Here is a 24350-nt window from a genome sequence, read left to right as displayed (position 1 = left end):
TCCCTGACGCCCTTCTTTATAAGACAGGGAATGGATACACCTATTCAACAAAACATGATTTTTAAGAATACCTATTCATAAATCACTACTAGAAAGATTCCAATGAAACAGAAAAATTGGAAAGCTTAGTTCGTTTTAGAGACACTTTTTCAAGTGGCAAATAAAAAAACCTCATTATTAATCAACTAATCAACTAAGAAATGTTTTAAGTGCTACCAGAAATGCTCAAATTTGAAGATATTGCCTCTCCTCACACTATAGTTGACACATTCCTGCCTTGGACTATCCGCATTTTCATTGTCTTCTTGGGAGTAAGAAAATGCATGGAAAAATAATATTGAAATCTATTCCTCAAAGTACCTGGGAGCATATCAAATAATGAAGTATATAATAAAAACAGGGGTGGGACAAAGGAACTGTTGAGGACCCCTCCACCCCCGCCATGCACACACCCAGTGAATCTGTGATCCAGACTCACAACATTTAGCTTGTTAAAAAAAACTGCAGAAAGGAAAAAAAACCCACTGATTATAGTACTGTGAGGGTTGTAGCCTCTGGTGAAGAAATTCCTAATTAGCGAACAACCCATGTAACTAGCCACCTCTTACCGCAGCCCTCCAAAGAATTTGACTCTCATATTATTTTCTTTCCTGAGTAACTGACAAAGTTCCCATTGCCTTTGGGATACAGCCTGAAGATAACAAGTCAAAGTAATTTTGGTAAAACTAAACATATTAAATATCTTGTTCACAATATGTGAGTTATAACAAAAGTAGTGACAATAGCTCTTTTTAAAGTTAGTAAATAGCTACTTTTTTTAAAGATTGTGTTTATTTATTTTTAGACAGAAGGGAGTGGAGGGAGAAAGAGAGGGAGAGAACATTAATGTGTGGTCATTCCTTGAGCACCCCCTACTGGGGACCTGGCCCGCAACCCAGACATGTGCCCTGATGGGAAATGCACCAGTGACCCCTTGGTTTGCAGGCTGGTGCTCAGTCCACTGAGCCACACGAGCCAGGGTGGTAAATGGCTATTTTTAAAGCCACCAAATTCTCAAGTGTTATATTTAAATATAAAGGTAATCATGCAAAATTTATAATAGGCCAGCACTGAACCATTACAATGATTTCTTAAGTAATAAATGAGCTTATAAATAAAGAGCATTTAAAAAAAAATAATACTTAGAATAAACAAAAAGGAATAGATGAAAGGGTTATGAGTTCAAATTGCCTATACTCTTTCTATATTGGAAGAAAGAAGTCATTCAACTATGAAGTGCAACTAGCATGAACAGAATAATTTAATCACTTTTGTAGTGAATGCTGAGTATATCCTAATGAGAAGATGTATAAGTAGGATGCTTATAATGAACACTATCAAAGATTAGGGTAATAATCATACATATGGTCTACTTGACTTATGACCAAGGTGTCACTGTAATTAAGTATTGGAAAAATTGGATATCCATATGGAAAATATAATTAATCTTCACCCTTATTGTATACTCTTTTAAAAATTAATTTGAGAGGGATCATAGACCTAAGTGTGAAAGCTAAAATAATTAAGCTTATAGGAAAAAAATATAGGGAGATATTTTTATACTCACTAATACATTTCTTTTGTTTATTCTGCTATTAAAGCACTTACTGGGCTCAAAGATTTTAAAACAGTTACATATAAGCCATAAAGTCACAGGCCTATAAGACCAGAATCTTCAACCATCTAGTCTCTATGAACAGAGATTAATCAAATCAGTTTTATAAAAGGTCTTTGAGACCCTTCAATGTGGAGTGTGATTACACTTTTCTCAAAAGGTATTGCTGATTACCCACCTCGCATGCACCTTTTTTTCCTTATGATATTGGTAATAGCATTGGTACTTGTAGTTACTAAAGTCAGATCATTTACTCATGAAGAGACTGTCCAGAACTTTTATTCTAAGAACAAGAACAAGCCTTCCCTCCATGTTTATCTAATATATCTTATAGGGGAATATTTTTGTGAGTAGGGTAGGGAAATATTTCTTAAATAATATTATTTCTTAATAATAAATCTAAAAGAAAAGAGTGGATAATCTGGATTTAAATACAAGCCAGAGATTAAGAGAAGATATGTGCAACACATCTGATAAAGGACTCATATGCAAAATATATAATGAATTCCTATAAATCAATAAGAAAAAGACAATGCAATTTTTAAATGGACCCCACCCCCCCAAAAAAGACATGAACAGGTACTTCACAAAGAAGATTATCCAGATAGCCAATAAGCGTTACTCAACAGGGAAATGCATATTAAAACCACAATAAGGTGATATCACAACATAACCAAAAGAACTGCAAAGAGCAAGACCATAGCAGGTGTTGACAAAGACGTAGAGCAGAGTTCCCCTACATAAATGGTTGAAGAGTACATTAGTACAACCACTCTGTAAAAACGCTTGGCAGAAAAAAATTAAACTAGACACACTCCAAAATCCAGCAATCCCACTTTTAGGTATATACCAAAAAGAAATGAATGTATCTGAATACAATAAAGCATATGCAAAATATTTATAGCAGCATTATTCACTATAGCCCCAAACAAAAAACAACCCAAATATCAACAGGAGAAAGGATATATTTTAGTATATAATGCAATGGAATACTATTTAGCAACAAAAAGAAAAAACTAAGGATGGAGCAACATGGCAACATAGGAGGCTCCTGAATTTCCCTCCTCCCATGGACATACTGAATATACAGCTACTCACAAACCAATCCAAAGTGAAATCCAGAAACTAGCTGAAGCACTCCTACACATCAGGTGAATGTGAAAAGGCCCATGTTGAAATGGGGAGGAAAGTCTGAGACACACTCTTGCCATAAACTCCATCCACAGCACAATGCCAAACAATTGGGGGAAAACTCCCAAATCCCAGCTTCTATCTAAGAAGCAAAGTAGACTATACATCTGGCACCCTAATTTTTGCAGCTGCTGCACAAGGAACAGGACTCCAGACCAACTGGTTTAGATAACTGATGGGCACTTAATTCATGTGGTCACACAGCATTGTAACAAAGAAAAGAAGCAGTTCTCAACAGAGTGCACATGAGCACTTGAAGACCTATCCCCCCAGGGCTCAGTGCACAGGGAGCAGGTAGAAATGCCCATCTTCCAGTCTTTCAATGGAAGGGGTCTGACTACATATTTTATGAGTTGCTGCCTGAGGGTCTGGTTTCTAACACTGACCTAGGGGTTGGTTGTGATCCTCCCTAGAGCCAGTGGGCACTTGCCCGACTTCTCCCTCTGGCTCAATCCAGCAATAAAACAGCTCATCAGCATCTCTTTGGAAGGAGCATGTACACATTTCTAGTGCCCCAGTTTTTATGACACCCACTTGAGGAATGGCTCCCCAAAACACCCGGCTCCTATAGCCAGCAAGGCTTACATTCACAAGTCCCATGGGGCAGGGAGATACTCTTTATAACAAATAAGCAGTTTTTAAATGGGTTCAGAAGCAGCAATACACCAAGGCTCAGCCAAGAAGGAGATGACTAAAATGCCCATCCCCCAATTTCTCCCTTTCCAGATGCAGGCTGGGGGTCTGGCTTCTAATCAGCCCCCTTCTAGGTGCTGACTATGATTCTCCCCTTTGGGACACTGACAGGTCTTCGCACACCCTCAGCTACTGGGAACCACTAAAAAACAAAAATGGCAGTTTAGACAATCACAAAGGTTACAGAGACAACCAGGAGTTTGGGCGAGGGTGATTTATGGGGTCCATCCCCTATAAAAGACTAGTCTGTCAAGAGTGAAAGATGTGGCTGTTTTATCTAATGTACAGAAACCAACACATAGAGCCAAAGTAAATGAAAAACAAGGAAATATGTTCCAAACAAGATAAAACTCCAGGAAAATGATCTTAAAGGGAGAAAAGTGATTCACCAATATAGTTAAAAATAAGAGTCATAAACATGCTCACTAAGATCAGGAGAGCAATGCATGAACAAAGTAAGAATTTTAAAAAGAGATAGAAAATACTAAAAAGTACCAAACAAAAATCAGACCTAAAGAATAAAGTAACTGAACTGAAAAATTCAATACAATGCTTTAACAGCAAACTAGATCCTGTGAAGCAAAAGATAAGCAAACCCAAAGACAGGGCAGTGGAATGTATCTAGTGAAAGGAGCCGAACGAAAAAAAAGAATGAAAAAGTGAAGGCAGCTTAAGTGACTTATAGAAGACCATAAAATCACCAACATGCATTATAAGGATCGCAAAAGAAAAACAAGGCAGAAAGACTTTTGTGTTGCAGCCTCTATAGGCTGGATAGGTCCACTCGGGGCTCAGGTAGAAGGAAGAATATGCATGGAGCCTTGGGGATGCTTGACATGCCTTTCGGAAGAGTCACACAGGCACAAGCCCGGTCCAGGGAAATGACACAGGCCACAAAGCCTGCATCCGCGCCACACACAGGCCACGAAGCCATGTGGAGGGAGTCACACAGGCCACAAAGCCCATGTCCAAGTTGGTGCCCTGACTCCCCACCTTGTCCAAAGCTCCTATTCCTTTTTTACTAGCCCTAAACAAAGCAGGCAATCAAGCTAGATGGCGAAGTAACTATCATGAGCTGCATATGCGATCCTACTCAAGGCTACAGAGCAGTTTATTGCACCTGGGACTCAAGGCCATGAGACCTGGGCAAAAACCTGTGGGAACACTGCTTTATCAGACTCTTCCAAGGTTGTGAGGAGTTGCTCCCTCCGGCTCCCCATGCATCGAGGTGAGGGAGCCAGACCACCTCCAAGTACCCTACAGTTTTTCAAAGAAATATGGCTGAAAATTTCCCTAGTATGGTGAATGAAACAGACATTCAGATCGAAGAATCCCAAAGAGTACCAAATAAAAACGCAAAAAGATACACAAAAATACATTACAATTAAATTGTCGAAAGTTAAAAACAAAAAAGAGAATTTGAAAGGCATCAAGAGAAAAGCAACTTGTTACATAAAAGGAAACCCTCATAAGATTATGAACATACTTTTCAGGATAAACTTTACAGGCTGGGATGGAGTGGGATGATATATTAAAAGTAGTGAGGGGAAAATAAAACTACCGATCAAGAATACTCTTCATGGCAAAGTTGTCCTTCAGGATTGAGAGAGAGAAGAGTTTTTCACACAAACAAAAGTTGAGGGAATTCATCATTGCCAGAGACAAGAAATGTTTCAGGGAGTTCTTCAAGATAAAAAAAAAAATAATTGGTAACATGAAAATACATGAAGTTTAAATCTTACTAAGTATACACTTAAAACAGAATACTCCAGTACTGTAATAGTGATAGGCAAATCATTTATACTTCTAGTACAAAGTACAAAAGTATTAAAAATTAACTATAACTTCAATAATTTGGTAATGGATATACAATATAAAGATGTAAATTATGACATCAAAACAAAGTGTGGAGAAAAGTGTAAAAATACTGAGTTTTGTATGCATTTGAGGCTGTCATTAGCTTAAAACAGACTTATAAATATGTTTTATAAAAACCTCAGGGTAACCACAAAGCAAAAGCCTAAAGTACATACACGAAAGATAAAGAGATTAATCAAAGCAGACCACTATAGAAAATCATCAGGGAGCATCTGAGGTCTTGCTCCCCAAGCATATGTCATCAGTTTGGCACAAAAGAACTCTTATTTTTTTTAAAAAAAACCTCAAATCACAAAGGAAGAGAGAATCATCAACAAAATAAAAGCCAACCCAGAGAATGGGAGAAAATATTCATCTGATAAGGGATTAATATCCAAAATGCATAAAGTACTTACATAACTCAACACCAAAAGAACAAACAACCCAACTAAAAAAACAGGCAAGGGACCTGAAGAAACACTTCTCCAAAGAGGACATGCAGATGGCCAGTAGACATATGAAAAGATGTTTAACATCACTAATCATCAGAGAAATGCTAATTATAACCACAATGAGATACCATCTTACACCTGTCAGAATGGCTATCATCAATAAATCAACAAACAACAAGTGCTGGTGAGGATGTGGACGAAGGGGAACCCTTTTGCACTGTTGTGGGAATGCAGACTGGTGCAGCCACTGTGGAAAGCAGTGTGGAGTTATCTCAAAAAATTAAAAATGGATCTACCTTATGACCCAGTGATCCCACTTCTGGGAATATATCCAAAGGAACCCAAAACACTAATTGTAAAGAACATAAGCACCCATATGTTCATTGCAGCATTATTAAAATTGCCAAGTTATGGAAGCAGCCCAAGTGTCCACCAGCAGATGAGTGGATAAAACAACTGTGGGAAATTTACACAATAGAATTCTACCAGCTGCAAAAAAAAGAAAATTTTACCCTTTGCCACAGTATTGATGGACCTGAAGAACATTATGCTAAGTGAAATAAGCCAGTCAGAGAAAAACAAATACCATATGATTTCATTCCTATGTGGAATCTAACGAACAAACTGAACTAACAAGCAAAACAGAACAGACTCATAGATGGAGAACAGATAACAGCTATTGTGGGGTGGGGAATGTCTGGCAGGAGAGGTATTGAGCAAAATGGAAAAAGGATTCATGGTCATGGAGAACAGTGTGGTGATTGCTGAGGAGAGAGGTATAAGGGGACTAAATGGTAATAGAAAAAAATATAATAAAGATTACATATGTAAAAAAAAAAAGAACAAAGAAGTTAAAAAACAGCCAAAAATACAATTAACAAAATGGCAATAAATACGTACCTATCAATAATTATTTTAAGTGTAAATGGATTATACTAATTAAAAGAAATAGAGTAACTGTATTTTTTTTTTTTTTAAAGACCTTACTATATGCAACCTACAGCAGACACACTTTAGCTTTAAGGACCAAGACTGAAAGTAAAGGGACAGGAAAAGATACTCAATGCAAACAGAAAGCAAGAGAAAGCAGAGGTAGCTATATTTATATCAGACAAAATAGTCTTTAAGCCAAAAACTGGAACAAGGGACAAAGAAGGTCATTAAATAATGATAAAGTGGTCAATTCATTAAGAGCTTATAACAACTTTAAATATTCATGCACCCAACACTGAAGCACCAAAATATATAAAGTGAATATTAACAGATCTAACGAAAAAAGAACAGACAGCAACAGAGACTTTAACAACTTGCTTTCAAAAATGCATAGTTCATCTAGACAGAAAATCAATAAGGAAACATTGTACTTAAACTATAAATTAGAATACATGGACCTGAGACAGAACATTCCATTCAACAGTAGCAGAATACACACTCTTCTAAAGTACACATGGACCATTCTCCAGGATAGATCATATGTTAGGCCACTAAATAAGTCTTAATAAATTTAAGAAGATTGAAATCATATCAAGTATCTTTTCTAAACACTATGAAACTAGAATAATTACAGGAGGAAACTGGAAAATTCACAAATAAGTGGAGATTATATAATATGCTCCTGAACAACCTCTTGGTCAAAGAAGAAATCAAAAAGAAAATTAAAAAATATTTTGAAGCAAATGAAAATGAAAACAAACTACTGAAACATATGCGCTCAGCAAAAGCAGTTCAAAAAGATAAATTTATAATGAAAATGACTACATTAAGGAAAAACATCTCAAGTAAACAACCTAACTTTGTACCTCAAGAAAAAGGAACAAACTAAACCCAAAAATAGTAAAAGGAAGGGGAAAAAAATGAAGGTCAGAGTGAAAATAAATGAAATAGAGACTAGAATGACAATATAAAAATATCAATGGAACTAAGAGCTAGCCTTTTGAAAAGATAAACAGAACTGGCTAACTAAAAAAAGAAAGAAGATTAAAATTAAAAATCAGAAATGAAAGAGGAGACATTACATCTGAAAACACAGAAATTATATGGATCGTAAGAAACTACTATGAACAAATACGTGCCAACATTACATAAACTAGAAGAAATAGATAAATTCCTAGAAATACACAACCACCAAAACTGGATCATGGGAAGGAAAAAAAAAAAAACCCCAAAAACTGAAGAGTCCAATTACTAGTAAAGAGATTGAATCAATAATCAAAAACCTCCCAGAAAAGTCCAGAGCCAGATGGCTCCACTGGTGAATTCTACCAAATGCTTAAAAGATAATTACTGCCAATCCTTTTCAAAATCTTCTTAAAAAAATTGAAGAAACGGAACACTTCCAAACTCGTTTTATAAGGCTGACATTACCCTGATACCAAAACAGAACTCAGACATAAATGTCCTCAACAAAATAGCAGTAAACCAAATTCAACAGTACATTAAAAGAAGCATACACCTTGATCAAGTGGGATTTATTACTGGGATGCAAGGATGGCTCAGCATACAACAATCAATCATTGTGATACACCACATTAACAAAATAAAGGATAAAACTCATAAGATAATCGCAATAGATGCAGAAAAAGTTTTCGACAAAATTCAACATCCATTCATGATAAAACATTAACAAACTGGGTACAGAAGAAAGGTTCATCAACATGACATAGACTATATATTATAAGACCACAGCTAACAGCAAATTCAATGGTAGCTAAAAGGCTTTCTTCTACTGTCAGAAAAAAAGATAAAGTGCCTATCTCGCCCCACTTTTATTCAACATATACTGGAAGTCCTAGTCAAAGCAATTAGACAAGAAAAAGGAAGAAAAGGCATCCAATTCAGAAAGGAAGAAGTAAAACTGCCTGTTTGCAGTTGACATAATATTATACAGAGAAACCCTAAAATTCCACCAAAGTGTTACAACTAACAAACAAATCCAGTAAAGTTGCAGGATACAAATATCAATGTAGAAAAATCAATTGCATATTTATACATAAGCAACAAACTATTCAAAAAATATCAAAAAAAAAATTCCACTCACAATAGCATTAAAAAAATAAAATAATTAGGAATAACTAATCATAAGACGTGAAATATCTGTAACAGAAAATTATAAATATTGATGAAAGAAACTGAAGATGATAAATACTCTATGTTCAGGGGGTGAAAGAATGAATAATATTGCTAAAATTTCGACACTACTCAAAGCAATCTACAGATTCGGTGCAATCCCTACCAAAATTCCAATTTCAATGGCATTTTTCACAGAATTAGAACAAATAATTCTAAAATTTGAATGGAACCACAAAAGACCCTGAAAAGCCAAGGTAATCTTGAGAAAGAAGAGCAAAGCTGGAGACATAATTCCCCCTGATTTCAAAATATACTACAAAATGGTCAAAACAGTATGTTATTAGCAGAAAAAGACCCATAGATCAATGAAACAGAACAGCGAGCCCAGAAATAGTCATGTTTATATAGCTAATTAATGTATTATAAAGGAGACAAGAATATACAGTGAGGAAAAGACAGTTTATCCAATAAATTGTGCTGGGAACAATAGCTACATGCGAAAGAATGAAACTGGACCACTGTCTTACACAATATATAAAAATTAACTCAAAACAGATTAAAGACCTAAATATAAGACCTGAAACCATAAAACATAGAGAAAACATAGGTCATAAGCTCCTTGACATTAATCTCAATGATATTTTTTGATCTAACTCCAAAGGAAAGGACAACAAAAACAAAATTTTAAAAAGTGGGAATATATCAGACTAAAAAGCTTCAGCACAGAGAAGGAAACCATAAACAAAACCAAAAGGCAACCTACTGAATGAGAGAAGATATTTCAAATCACATATCCAATAAGGGGTTAATATAAAAAAAAATTTAAAAATCATACAACTCAAGAGCAAAAAAACAAACAATCCAATTTAAAAAACGGTCAAAGGATCTGGATAGATATTTTCCTAAAGAAGATATACAGATGGTCAACAGGCACATGAAAAGATGCTCATCATTGCTAATCAGGGAAATGCAAATCAAAACCACAACAAGATACCACCACATACCTGGCCTACTGGCTATTATCAAAGACAACAAATAACAAATATTGGCGAGGATATGGAGAAAAGGGAACTTGCATGATATTGGTGAGATTATAAATTGGTGCAACCACTATGAAAAAAGAGTATGGAGGTTCTGCAAAAATTAAAAATAGAACTATATAATCCAGCAATTACACTTCTGAGTATCTATCTGAAGAAAATAAGAACACTAATTTGAAAAAATACACGTACCTCATGTTTGTTGCAGCATTATTTACAGTAGCCAAGATATAAAACAACTTAAATGCCCATCAATAGATGAATAAATAAGAAAGCTATGGACTTCTGCGTACAGTTAGACCTATGTAATTTAAACCTGGATTGTGCAAGGGTCAACTTTTATGATCCACTGTTAAGAGCCTGTAGATGCAGAAAGCAAACTGTAGCTAAGTTTCTGCAGTCAAAAGTTATACAACAGCATGGATGAGACTGGAGAGTATTATGCTAAGTGAAATATGCCAGGCAGTGAAAGATAAATACCATATGATCTCACCTCATCAACAAAACAAAGGAGCAAAAAAGAACCAGAGACAGGGAAATAAAGAATAAACTCATAGGGACCAGAGGGGAGGGGGGCGGGTGATAATGGGGGAAAGAAGGGGAACATGTACAAAGGACCCATGGACAAGGACAATGTGGGGGGTTGTCTTTGGGAGCAGGGTTGGATGGGGCAGGGGAGAGAAATAGGGGGAAAAATGGGGACAACTGTAACTGAACAACAATTTTAAAAAGTTATACTTAGAGTTTTGACTGCACAGAGAGGGGACTGGCACCCCCAAGCCCCATGTTGTTCAAGGGTCAACTGTATATATACAATGGAATACTGCTCAGTCATTAAAAAAAATGAAATATTATCATTTGTGACAATACAGATGGTCCTTGAGGGTATTATGCTGAGTCAGTCAGTAAGAGAAAAACAAATATTACATGATTACATTGATATGTGTCATCTAAAAGAAAACAAACCAACCAGATTCATAGATACAGAGAGCAAGCTTTCTTCCTACAAGGTCTGAAATAGAATATCAAAGCTGTTAATGTTGCTCTGTGAACAGGGATGTGAGCTGGATGAATTGGAAATATGGAGAAGAAAATAGCTGAGTAAGGCATAAATCACCATGCTACTGACTCAAGAGGGAGTGAAGGTGGCCTGAGGATCAGTAGGAATAAGAAGAGGGAGATATAAAGGAACATAAGGCACTGTCATGGCAATGTGGTTTTAGCTATCACATGTTAGAGCAGTGTCAGATTAAGGAACTTTGTGGTATTCATTAAAAAAAAAAAAAAAAAGAGGGTATTTAGCATGGAGAGGGTACAGAATCTGAGGATATATTTTTGGTTCTATTGACCCTATCTGACACAAAGGACTCTCTCTGGCGTTAAACTGATGGAATAAAACTTATCTACGTTCTACATCATTACAACCTAAAAATATTTCCAAAATATAGGGACTGGCCACACTAGCACAGAAAGCTTTCACTAAAGTGGCAGTGCCACTTAATACTTGGTAAGGTAACTCCTGCAGACATGAGTCCTTGTACAGGATCTTAGGTCCTCAACAAAAGATTTACAGTAATGTATTCTGAAGACCATGAAGTGAGGTCCAGGACCCTCTGAATATGTAGCCCTGGGGGACAGGCTACTCTGGGGGACAGGTCAGTGGCTGACTGAACAAGGTATAATCTCTGCACTCAAAATTGAGGTGCTATGAGAGAGGGAAATCTATCACCAAGCCCCTCAGATATTGCTTCCATTAGAGAAAAAAAATTCCTCCTGAACCATATATATATATACTTCCATATTTTACAGGAAATTCTAATCTTATGGGACCACCACTGTATATGCAGTTTATCATTGACTGAAACATTGTTATGTGGCACATGACTATAAAGCTTTGAGGGGTACTGTCTCTGTTTTTGAAGACAAAAAGATCTGAAATACAGATCCTTTTGAGTTAAATGAGTTGCCCAGAGTCTGATCTAAATAACTACTTTTGAAATTGTGAAAGTTGAAGGAGGAAGAAGTAGAGCAAAGTCAGCATAAGTATTGGCAGAACCTGTGTCGACCTTCCTTTCAACACAAATGTGGAGTCAGCTCGAATTCAAAAGTCCATTCTTTACTCATATCATGAATTTGACTGAACTGTGGATAAGACTCAGAGTAAATTCTTCAGTTGTTTTTTTGAGGAAGGTGAGAAAAGGAGGAATGTTATTCCTGAATATTATCTGCAGCAATGGATAGCTGTCCCAGTACTATTTGACTATGGACTTTCAGAGCACAGGGCATGCCCAGGAATTTGGTCTCACAGCTGTTCAGTTATATGCTGACATTTGACAGCAGTGTGTGAGCCTCTCATGAGCAAAGTGTTCATTGTATCCATTCCTGATACTTTCCTCAGGGTTTGGCAAATATTACTTAGCAAATATTTTAGTTATATGATTAAATGTAAGAAGAGAAGTTATAAGGAAAAAAACTTGAGTAATCTATCGACAAGGTTAAATAAGTAAAAATTAACATTAACAACAGTATCCATTTTAGAAGTGATGATAAAACTCAGAGGCACAGCCCTGACCAGGTGGGTCAGTTGGTTGGAGAACTGTCCCACACACAAACAGGTCACAGGCTTGATGTCCAGTCAGGGCACATACCTAGGTTGTGGGTTCAATCCCTAGTTGGCACGGGGTAGGGTAAAGAAGGCAACCGATCAATGTTTTCTCTCACATCGCTCTCTCTCTCTCTTTCTCTCTCCCACCCCCCCCCAGCTCCCACTCGCTCCTTTCCTTTCTCTCTCTCAAATCAATAAACATATCCTCAGGTGAGGATAAAGAAAACTCAGAAGCACAGAAAGGTAATGACTTTCAGTCAATTTTATTATATAAGCTAATGATGGAATCTGGAATTCAAACTGGTTCACTTAATTTCTAGTTCTTTGCATTGAATGTCTGTCTCTCAATCTCTTTGCATTTTCCACTTTTTAATATTCCACATTGCATTGTGAATTGTTTCTTCTAACCTATCTTTTAGTTCACTAATTCTCTTTTCAGCTGTATGGCCTGCATGCTGGACAATGTATTTGAAAAAACTAAACTAATGCATTGGATGATAGCATCCTCCTCCACAGAGAACTTTTATTGCTTATCTTAATAGTTTAAGACAATCCAGGACTGTCTTAATCCAAGTTCTAGATTTAACATTCCCTAGTCTAGCAGATGATGGGAAGCAGTGCTGCAAGTTCTTAGGAGGGCTAAGCTATTATCAGTTAATTTCTATTCTGAGGACCCACTATTTCGTGGTTCCAGCTCAAAGTAAGGGCAAACTATTCTTAGCAGACTCCAGGTTTTGACTTATACCCCAGTCTTTTGAGGCATCTGAAAGCAGAACTCAGCTTCAACACGGGTAGGCTCTATGATAAACCAAAATCCTCAAAAGTAGTTTTTAAAAAAATGGGTTCATGTCTATAGTTCTCACCTACTCTCAGACATTTCTAAGAAACTTTTTAAAAATATTTTATCCAGCTTCTTTAGTTGCTCTTAGCAGGGGTATTGGTCCAAATTACTTAAGATTGTGCATTATATAAACAGAATCTTGTTTGTTCTTAGTTATTAAATCAGTAAACTGGGAATTAAAGGAAATGTCCTTCACTTACCAAAAGGATTAGTAGAAATGTATAGCAAATATCATACTTAATAGTGAAAGAGAAGAAATCCTGGCATCAATATCTTATATGATACAAGGATGCCTACTAGCACTCTTTATATTTAAAATTCAACTGGTAATGCTAGACAATGCAATAACAAAAGTAAAACAGTTAAGAGGTATAAACACTACAAATGAGACGACCACCTACTAGAAATTCAATTGAAAAGCTTTGGGAATAAATTTATAACACTATTAAGATGGAAGGAAGGAAGAAAATAAACACAGAAATCAAGTTCTTAGATAACAGCAATAATTAATTTTAAAATTATAAACCTGTGTGTCCTGGCCAGTATAACTTGGTTGTTTGAAGCATCATCTAATAAACCAAAAGGTTATAGGGGTCAGGTCCCAGTCAGGGCACATACTAGGGTGTGAGAGACAACTGTATGATGTTTCTTTCCCTCTCTCTCTCCCTCCCTTTCCCTCTTTCTAAAATCAATAATCATGCCATCCAGTGAGGATAAAAATATATACATATGTGTGTGTGTGTATACACAAAAAGATTCCATTAACGTGGAAATAAGAGTTTAGATTTACCTAAAGTAATATGATGTTTTTGTCTTTGTGTTCCGCTAAACATAAAGCATATACATTTATTTTTTAAAGGTTTATTTTATTCTCACTTGAGAGAGAGAGCGAAGAAGGGAGAGAAAGAGGGAAGTATGAATCAGTTGCCTCACATGCTCTGACTGGGGATTGAACCCACAATCTAGGCATATGCCCTGACCGGGAATCAAACCAGCAACCCTCCAGTTACATGACAACACTCCAAGCCACACTGACCAGTGTTAAAACACACACATTTAAGTGTAGGTTTCTATGTTATAGATCATTTATAAGGCAAGCTTTTGGGTTATTAATTAAATTTGACTAAAATAAATAATTCATAGTTATTTTGTGTTTGCTTACTTGCATATTATCTAACTCCCTTACTAGAGTATATAAAAGGGTAGGGACTATGCCTGTTTATCATTACATCTTCTGCATAGAGACCTAGTATATAGAAAGTAATATGTATATATATTTGCTGAATAATTTTAAGTAAATAAACTCATTCAATTTCTGATCCTTAAACTCCTTAATGCTTTAAATTTTGTATAAAGCTCTATGTTAATTAAAGTTTACCTTTTATACAGGCAATCAGTTTTATAAGAGCATACCAAAATCTCAAGTACAAAATAAGTAATAACTTTGGCTTTCAAGTGGTTTTAAAAGTAATTTGAAAGTATGATATAATAGATAAAGCTACTGCGAGCAAAGACATCTCACAAAAAAAAAAAAAAAAAAAAAAAAGGAAGGGGCACAAATTAACCAAGTTAGTGATTGCAGAGTAATACCACTCCAGAAGAGACAAGAAGAATAAGAATCCTAACCCTTGATCACTATACAGTAATTTACTTTCTGAACCACAGGACTATCTCCAGGATCTCATTATAGCTGATGCTTTTGCAAGTTTTTCTGTTCACAGTAAACCTGGGTCTGATTTCCTATAAGCTTTATAAAGGCACTTTCATGTTCTAAAGTGGTTCTAACAAAATACTTAATGGATCTACTCAGTAAATACTTTTCAAATAAATTTTTCAAAAATTTTATAGCATGACACAGGAAAAGAAACAAGCCTATTTAAGTGGCTGTCAGTTTCCATTTCCTCACTTGGGTTTATGAGAAATAAATAAATATCAAGTAAAAAGCATCAAAATCCTCTAAAAATATGAGTGTTTTAAATGCTGTGACACAAAGTAGTAGAAAATACTACCTTCAATTTTTCCCTCTACACTATAACAAAACCTGAACTTTAGCTGACAACTTCTAAAGTAGGTATCAGTCCAAAGCAATTTAGAAATAAACAAGTCAGAAAGTCCTTAAAAATAAATTAGGATTATAATGGAAATGCTGACAGATGCTTCTCTATAATGCCTGGTAAGACAACTATATTTTATAAATGACTAAATCACAATATGTATGCAAGTTGTGTATATTAAAATGCAACAGTGCCTAGCTCATAATTAAATCACAACCATGAATAAGAATAATTAAGTAAAATATGTTATAAAGTGTGATGCATCAAGAAAATATACTGAGTTAAAATATAATGCAAGCAAGGATTTATTAGAACATGCCATTCAGAAAATTTAAACAAGAGGAAATTTCAACACAAATACTAGATAGAAAAGTTAAGAAGTACAAACTCAGCATACCTTAAAAATAATTGACTTCCAATGTGACAGGTATATACCATAATTATGTGTAAAACCATATCTGTCATAACATGATCATAACCCTAAACTAAGACCAAAATATAAAATATATAAAACTTTTAAAAATCCTTAGTATTCCTGCTTCCACAATCCTTGATCAGCTGCTCAGCTTTCTGCTTCTGCGACCTTTTCTGTAATTACATCTCATACCGTCTTTGTCTTTGATCATTACAAGCAACCATTTCCATCAACCCCTGCTTTCGAACTCTCCACATCTATACTGCAACAAAAAATGGTTGTGAAAGCAATTTGGGGCTAAAAATCAAGCATAAACAATTCTACATCAAAAAATATGGTAATGGCGATGGCCATAGAGGGGAGGTAGGGGCCTGGAGGAGGGGAGTTGGGGGGACAGGAAAATGGAACATCTGTAATAATGTCATCAATAATAAACAAATAAATAGAAATACATAGTAAGGCTTCATTTACTGAGAAGCTAAGACTGAAGAATCAGCTTCATGTTTCAAAGTGAAATTAGAAACCCAGGAGCATTACACAGATGACTTCTTCATTATAAAGCTATATGCAGGCCTCAACATACATCCATGATACTAGTGCATAGCTCACCTTAAAACAATTTATAGTGAGCTTTCTTAAATGACACCATTTTATCTAATTTCATCAAATGAAAATATTGGATTTGTCTATTTACAAGAGTGTGTTCTAGTGAGGTATTCACTACTCACTAGAGTAGTGAATCTCTTTGTTCAGTGGTTCTGAACAAGGACCAATTTTCTCCATAAGGACATTTGGCAAGGCCTGGACACATTTTTTATTGTCATGAGTGAAGGGAAGGATGTTATGAGCATCTAATGAGTATTCAGCAGACAGAGATGCTGCTAAAAATCCTACAATGTACACGACAGCTCCTCCCAAAACAATCATCTGCCCCAAAATATCAATAGTGCCACTGTTGAGAAACCTTCCAACAACTCCTCTGTTTTCTTACCAAGCAACAATTCCCCTAGTTTCTCTTATCTTTAGCTCAAATAAATACTTTCTTAAACCATCAACTGGAACTCAGAACTTAAGGCAAAGAGGACTGAAGTATGCAAAAGACCTCCAAGGACAAATGATTCATTCACTCATTCAACAAATGTATCAAGTACAGTACTAGGCACTGAGGATACTGTGATACCAAGACAGACCAGATTTCTGCTTTAATGTAGCTTATATTCTAATGTTTCTTGGGTTGAATAAATCTTCAACCTAAATAAAAAGCTTTCAATGCCTAACATATTCTGGAAAATGATGTAGCTATGCACACAGTTCCCACTGATAGAGCATTCGTTCTATTTTTGAAAATGCCTTTATTTTAATGAGCTAAAACAACCTTCCCTGTAGTTTTCACCCTCTGATCATACTTATGCTCTCTTGAGTCATAAAGAACAAATTCCCGTTCCCCATGACAGCCCTTTACACATTTAAAGATAGCTATCATGTATCTCTAAATTTTATCTCATAAAAACTAAAACAGTTCCACCAGTGCCTCTTACAACTCTTCTAAAGACTTGATCTTTCAAATCACAAAGAAATGTGTAAAATACGGAGATTTTGTTAAGAATTTAGGCTGAGTTAGTAATTGCTAAATTTCCTTGAACCATCATTCTCAAAACCACAATACTGATTTTAGTAAAAAAGAATATAACATTTACTGACCTTCATATATATAGGTGTACTATTGACAGATGCATTATCATACTTAATTACTATAATAGTCCAATGAAATAGCTAATACTATCTTTACATTGGACATGAAGAAAGCAGGCTCAGAAAAATTAAAGGAATTTTTTCAAAGATCTTATTATTTTCCTAAGCTCAGGCTCTTTTCACTTTATCATGGTACCTAAAAAATGATGCTGGATTTCACATTTTAATTCTCTTTCTTTTACCATTTTATATGTACCTTTTTTGATAATTTTTTTTTATTTTTTTAAATCAAGTTTATTCTATTACAGTTGTTTCAATATTTCCCCCTTTGACCTTCTTTACTCATCCCACCGTCCGGCTCCCTACTCCTACACTCAATTCCCACGCTGCTGTCCATGTCCATGGGTCATTCATACATGTTGTTTAGTTCCTTCCCCTTCTTTCCACCATTGTCCTCTTTCCCCATTCCCTCTAGTCACTTTCACTCTGTTTCTTGTTTCCAGGACTGTGGTTAATTTTGTTGGTTAGCTTATTTTTTTTAATAGATTTCACTTATAGGTGAGCTCATCTGGTATTTATCTTTCACCAACTGGCTTATTTCACTTAGGACAATATTCTCCAGTTCCATCCATGTTGGCACAAAAAGTAGGAGTTCCTTCTTTCTTTCCTTCTTTTTTTAATGTAGATCGATTTTATTTATTTTTTTAATATCAAAATGCATTATAAAATATTAAAAATTTTAAATCCATTTTAAAGCCTCAGCAATTAACATGACACCAGCACAGAAATAATCAAGTAGATCAATGAAATAAAATGAGCATTCTAGAAACAAACATATCTATCTATCTATCTAACAATGTCATATATGATTCAATTGATATTTCAAATCAATGGGGAAAATAAGGTTTATTCAACAAATAAGGTGCATGGACTACTATTACTTGACATAAAACAACTATAGAGGCCTATTTCACACATTATATAAGAACTATTCAGGTGAGTTAAGATCAATATGTAAAATGTAAGGAGTTCTAGGAGAAAATACAAAATAATATTTTCTTACCCTGAAGTAACATATTCAAACTCATAAGCAATAAAGTAAAATACTGATAATATGACTATATTAAACATTTAAGACTATACAGTAATATACATATAAAAAACTTAAAAGATAAGTAATAGAATAGGAAGGTGTAGAAACACACTTAAAAAAGGGTTAATAGGTTTTTTTTTTTTAGGGAAAAACTTCTACAAACATTTAATCAAAATATTGATAAAGAATACCAAAAAGTTTATTAAAGCTTTTTAAAAATACTCAAAATAGGCAAGAAATATACAAAACCAGGTTTAGTCTCAACAAATAATAAAGTAACACTTAATATAACACATCATTGTCACAAGCAGATTAGTAAGTATTAAAAATATTGGTATTATCCACTATTTTTAAAAAGACCACTGTTTTTTCTTTCTGGATCTGCCTCTGATGATATCAGATGTTGACCCAGTACTGGTGACAGTGAAAGGAACTGGGCATTTAGACTCTTTTTCTTCATCTTTGTAAAGCAGTCCCTTTAGCATATCTTGCAATGTGGTTTGGTGGAGGTGTATCCTTTTAGCCTTCTTTTATCTGGGAAACTCCTTATTTCGCCTTCCATTTTAATTGAGAGCCTTGCTGGGTAGAGCAGTTTAGTTGAAGGCCTTTGCTTTTCATGACTTGGAATATTTCTTGCCATTCCCTTTTGGCTTGTAACGTTTCTTGTCCGAAGTCAGCTGCTACCTACAGGGCTCCCTTATATGTTACTTCCTCTTACTCCCTTGCTGCATTTAAGATTTTCTCTTTGTCTTTGATATTTGCCATTTTAATGATGATGTGTCTTGGAGTGGGCCTCACTGGATTCCTCTTGAATGGGATGCTCTGTGCTTCCTGGACTAGTGTGACTTTTTCTCCCCTCAGATTAGGGAACTTTTCCACCATTATTTTTTGAAATAGGTTCTCTCTTCCTCCCTCCTCTTCTTATACTCCTGGTATCCCTATAATATGATTATTATTATGTTTCAGGTTGTCCTGCATTTTCCTCAATGCCTCTTCATTCTTTGAGCCCTTTTTTCATTTATTTGCTCTCTCTGGAAGCTTTTTTCTACATTATCCTCCAGTTCGCTGATTCGATCCTCTACTTCATCTAGCCTGCTTTGGATTCCTTCTACTGTGTTCTTCAATTCAGAAATTCTATTCTTCATTTCCTCTTGTCTCTTATTGATAGTTTCTATGTCCTTTTTCATGCTGATATAGTTTGCATTAAGTTCCTCGTAGTTTCCCTGTAGTTTGTGTAATTCTCTCTGAGCTCACTGAGCACACTGAGCTTCCAATTAGAATAACTGTTTTGAACTTAATGCCTGATAGTTTACTTGCCTCTATTTCATTTAGTTCTCTTTCTGGGGATTCCTCCTTTCCCGATTTGGTGGTGTGTCCTTGTCTTCCCATTATTTCTGAGACACCTCTTTTTTGCTTCTCTTTCTTAAATTGATCTGTCTTGATTTTCTGACTTTGTGGTGTAAATTTCTATGGTAGAAGACCACTGTTTTTTCTTTCTGGATCTGCCTCTGATGATGTCAGATGTTGACACTTTCTGATCTTAGGCAGTTTGAGACTTCCAGGAATTTACTGTCTGTGGCTGTCTCCTTCAGCTGTTAATCTAGTCACTCTTGCACTCAGCAGGCTGGCTTAGGCACCACAGGGTGGGGCAGAGTCCTTCCTGAGTATGGGGTAATTGGGTCCTCTCACGCGGCTGCTGCTCAGTAATCTGCCTGAGCCAGATGGCTGCCACTGTATGGGGGAGGAGTTAGAACCAGGATCCCGCTGGCTAATATCTCCATTCTCTCCCCAAAGCTTCCATCTCCAGTCTCTCCTCAAGTGTCTCTAGAACACTCTGTGCCCCCTTTAGCCTAGGATCTACTATATGTGGCTGACACTCTGTATTCAGCCATCAAGTTTTAGCACTTCCTGACTAGGGCCAAATCCCTCTTGAAGGTGGGGCTATTGTGTCCTCTCATGCTGCTGCCACTCAAGGGAGTGGTCTGCCTGAGCAAGATGGCTGCTGCCATATGAGGCTGAGTCAGCACCAGGATCCTGCCAGCTACTCTCTCCATTCTTTCCCCAAAGCCTCCTTCCCGTTTTTCCTCAGACATCTCTAACTCACTTTGCGCCCCCCTTTGCCAGATCCCAAGCTAAGTGGCTGCAAATAAAAATTTATGTACTGGCCCTTTAAATGACTCTTTGCATCTCTAGCTGCCAGTCTCTGGCAGAGAGCAACCCTGCCACTTCTCACAGCTGGTTGTTATCTATGTGCTTTTTGGGCTGTGGTGCTGTAGGCTGGAAATCCCTGTTTATGGTTTAGACCCCGCTCTTCTCATAGGGATCCAACTGGCCATTTCAATATCCCTCTGGCACTGCAGCCCAAAGGCACCCTGCTCACCTTCTCGAGTGTCTACTGCACTCCTAACCAGTTAGGTTGTGTTAATGCTAATTCTTCTGTCTGTCTGAGGTTATAAGGCTTCTCTCTCGTTATTGTTCAGTTGTTTGTTCCAGGTGATTTCTCCACAATTTAGCTGTAATTCCAGATTGGTCCTTGGAGGAGGTTGGTGTGACTTCCATTCACTCTACCATCTTGATTTCTCTCACATTTCAATTCTATTACTAAGCTTTCATTATTTCCATGAACCAAGTTAAAATGAAGCTAAATCTCAGAGTAGTTTATGGTTGTATAAAGAATCTTGTTCTACTATAAAAATATTCTAACATCAAGTGTCTCTGAATAAGAATACACATTCTTGTCCTACCTATGTAACTTTCCATATCAATATATTGAATTGTTTCATTAACAAATTCTAAGTAATATATGCTTTCACAAGTTGCTATTTAATAAGAAAACAAGTTTTAAAAGAATCCATTTGGAATTTATATACATAGTACAGGGCCCAGCAGAAGTAAGGCCTGCTTGAATGTGGTTGGTAGGGTAATAACATGGGTGTAATAATTTATAGTTTTAATTTGAACATTTCACCTAAAATGTCATATGGTATGTTTGAGTGTTACATTGTTATGTTACAGAATTACATGCTTATGATCTTGTAACACAAGATTTTATAATAAAAAAGAAGCATTATTTGTGCCAGACTCTATACATTGGAATAGTATAAAATCCCAATAATTCTTAAACCTCATTCACAGCAGTCAGGCAGTATAATATAATGGCAGGGATTAACAGCAGCGAACAACCTCTTAACCTCCCTAGGTCTCTGTTTTCTACACTAAAAATGGAGAAAATAATAGAATCTATCTCACAGGGTTGTTGAAGTACAAGTAACGGGCTCTAAATTCATCTCCCTTCTTCCATTCTTCTTGTGCTTCCTTCCCACTCCATGTGCTTCTATTCACTACACAAAACACCAAACTGATCCTTTTAAAACAAAAATCAGAAAAGTCTGAAAGTACTCACCCTTGAACTTCCAACTCAGCCCTGGGCCCTATGGCTCTGTTGACATCAGCAACGCATCGCTTTGCTGGAAGGGTGCACACTGAATGCAATCCTTGGACTACCAGATGAAGGCAAAGTGGTGGTGCCAGATGTGGCTGACGACCACCACAAGCTGTGGCTCAGGTTCCCTCATGGCCCAGACCAGAGCACCCAACCTGACCCAGACATGATAGGAGGTGGCTTGCATCACTGACTGGCCTGCGCAAGATATTTAATTGATTCTGCCAACCTGAAGACACACTTCAAATCCAAGGACCACAAGAAAAAGCTAATGCAGCTGAGCATGGAGCCCTACACTCAGGAAGAGGCTGAGAGGATAGTGGGTATGGGCTCCTACGTTGCCCCCCACCCAGCAGTGGGCAGTGCCCACAGAAGAATCCACTGAGGTCCCTGCAATGGACATATCTACCTGACGTGGCCTCAGGATGCACTGCCATTGTTCCTCAGAGGAACTGCCAATGGACAGTGACGCAGGGCTAGGTTGGGAGAGACTGCCAATCTTTTTGGCCCTGGGTTTGTCAAGTGGATGGGCTCTTCTGGGTGCCCTCCCCCTTGAATAACTGAACTGGATCAAGTAAAAAATGAAATGAAACAAAAATCAGATCACGTCACTCCATTGCTCAAAAAATGCAATGGCTTTCATCATCTATGGAATAAAACCCAAAACCCTACTGTTACCATCAATAATTAACTGGTTATTAATAAAGGAAAAATAAAAAAATAGCAAAGGGACTTCAACATTGAGTTTAATAAACTGGGGAACATAAGCCTGTTTCATCAAGAAGTTACAGCTTCACACTGCAGGGAATTACAGCATTTTTCCACCAAGAGGACAAACATTCCTCCCTTCCCTGCTCTGGTACCAGATTGTAGTGGGGCACAGGGGAAGGAGCTTGACCAAAGAGGCCTGTCAGTCTAACTAGGGGGTAAAAACCTATCAAAAGTCCAAGAAAGCTTGGGAAGTTAGTTGGGTCTTTTGAAAAACCTTCTGGTCTTTTCCAAGACCAAGCTAATGTAATCCTAGGAGAACAAAAAATCAAGCGAGAGTTCTCTCTCTCTCTCTCTCTCTCCCCCCCCCCCGTCCCTCCCCCCCATCCCCCCTCTCATGACCCGCACTTCTTCCATGCACTCTTGCCTCCTCCCTCTATAGCTATGTGGCCTTAGCAGCTGCATGGCCAATAGCTGCATGGACTACACGTGCAGGTTCCAGAGGGGAGGATGATGTCTCAGTAGAGCAATGGGCTGCAGCTGGGAACACAGCCAAGCTAGCCAGATGCTGGACTAAACTATACTTGAATATGGAGCAAACCTCTGGACGCTGACTTTTGCTTTGGCCTTGCCAAGGACAAGGCTGGGCCTTTTCCATGTCCAGACAGAGATGGGAAATCAGGAGGGGAACCCCCTTAGTTTTACATCATCAACAAAGTTTACCATGAAACCCCATCATCCCATGCAGATCTCAGTTCTTCGCAATGCCACAAGAACTAGTTTTACACCAGCAACACTACCATAGCCTGTAAGATCCTATAGATGATGTAATCCTTGACTTCCTTGCTCATTTTCTGCTCTTGTTCTCTCCACCTAGAATGTTTCTGCCAAATACCTGGATGACTCACTCTCTTTCCTTCCATTCAGGTCTGCTTTAAAAATCATCTTCTCAGATAAGCTTTTCCTGATCATTCTCTATTGTGTCCTATCTTTCTTTAATATAGTGTGTGGATTTTTAAGTGCTAATGTTAGGCACTGAGAATTTTTTGAAAACTAGAGAGCCAGAGACATAGGGAGAGCCAGTGGTATAAAATAATTTCAATTCATAAAGCAATTACCATAATTTGCTGTGTATAATGCACTCCCTTGTATAATGTGCACCCATGTCTTTGGCCCAAACTTTCAGGAAAAAAATCTTTTGTTTTAGTTTTTTAATTCAATTTTGTATTTATTTATATTTAAATGTTTTTTGTACTATAAAGGAATTTTAGCATTTATTTTTTAACATATTATGGTACAAGAAATTTTATGTAGCACAAAAGTTAATGTAAAACACAAGAACAGATATAAGATACATGACACTTTATGTACCAGTAACAAATTAGTACTACCAATGCATAATGCACAACTTTATTTTTCCCTCCAAAATTTGGGCAAAAAAGTGCACACTATACATGGTAAAATATGGTAGGTGCTTCGGAAAGGCTTCTGGAATTCTACTCCTCATAGAATTTATGGCTTTTTCTTTAACCTGATCTGGTTAG

General features: G+C 36.6%; 1 protein-coding gene across 1 annotated transcript in view; it reads right to left on the bottom strand.

Moving 5' to 3' along the window:
* NUBPL (NUBP iron-sulfur cluster assembly factor, mitochondrial) overlaps nt 1–24350 on the bottom strand; it is a 245613-nt gene that overhangs the window by 101035 nt on the left and 120228 nt on the right. The window lies entirely within an intron of this gene.

This window comes from Pteronotus mesoamericanus, unplaced genomic scaffold (genome assembly GCF_021234165.1).
Source record: "Pteronotus mesoamericanus isolate MK-2021 breed Mesoamerican mustached bat unplaced genomic scaffold, CSHL_Meso_final contig_46, whole genome shotgun sequence".
NCBI lineage: Eukaryota > Metazoa > Chordata > Mammalia > Chiroptera > Mormoopidae > Pteronotus > Pteronotus mesoamericanus.
This window is presented reverse-complemented; position numbering and strand designations above follow the sequence as displayed.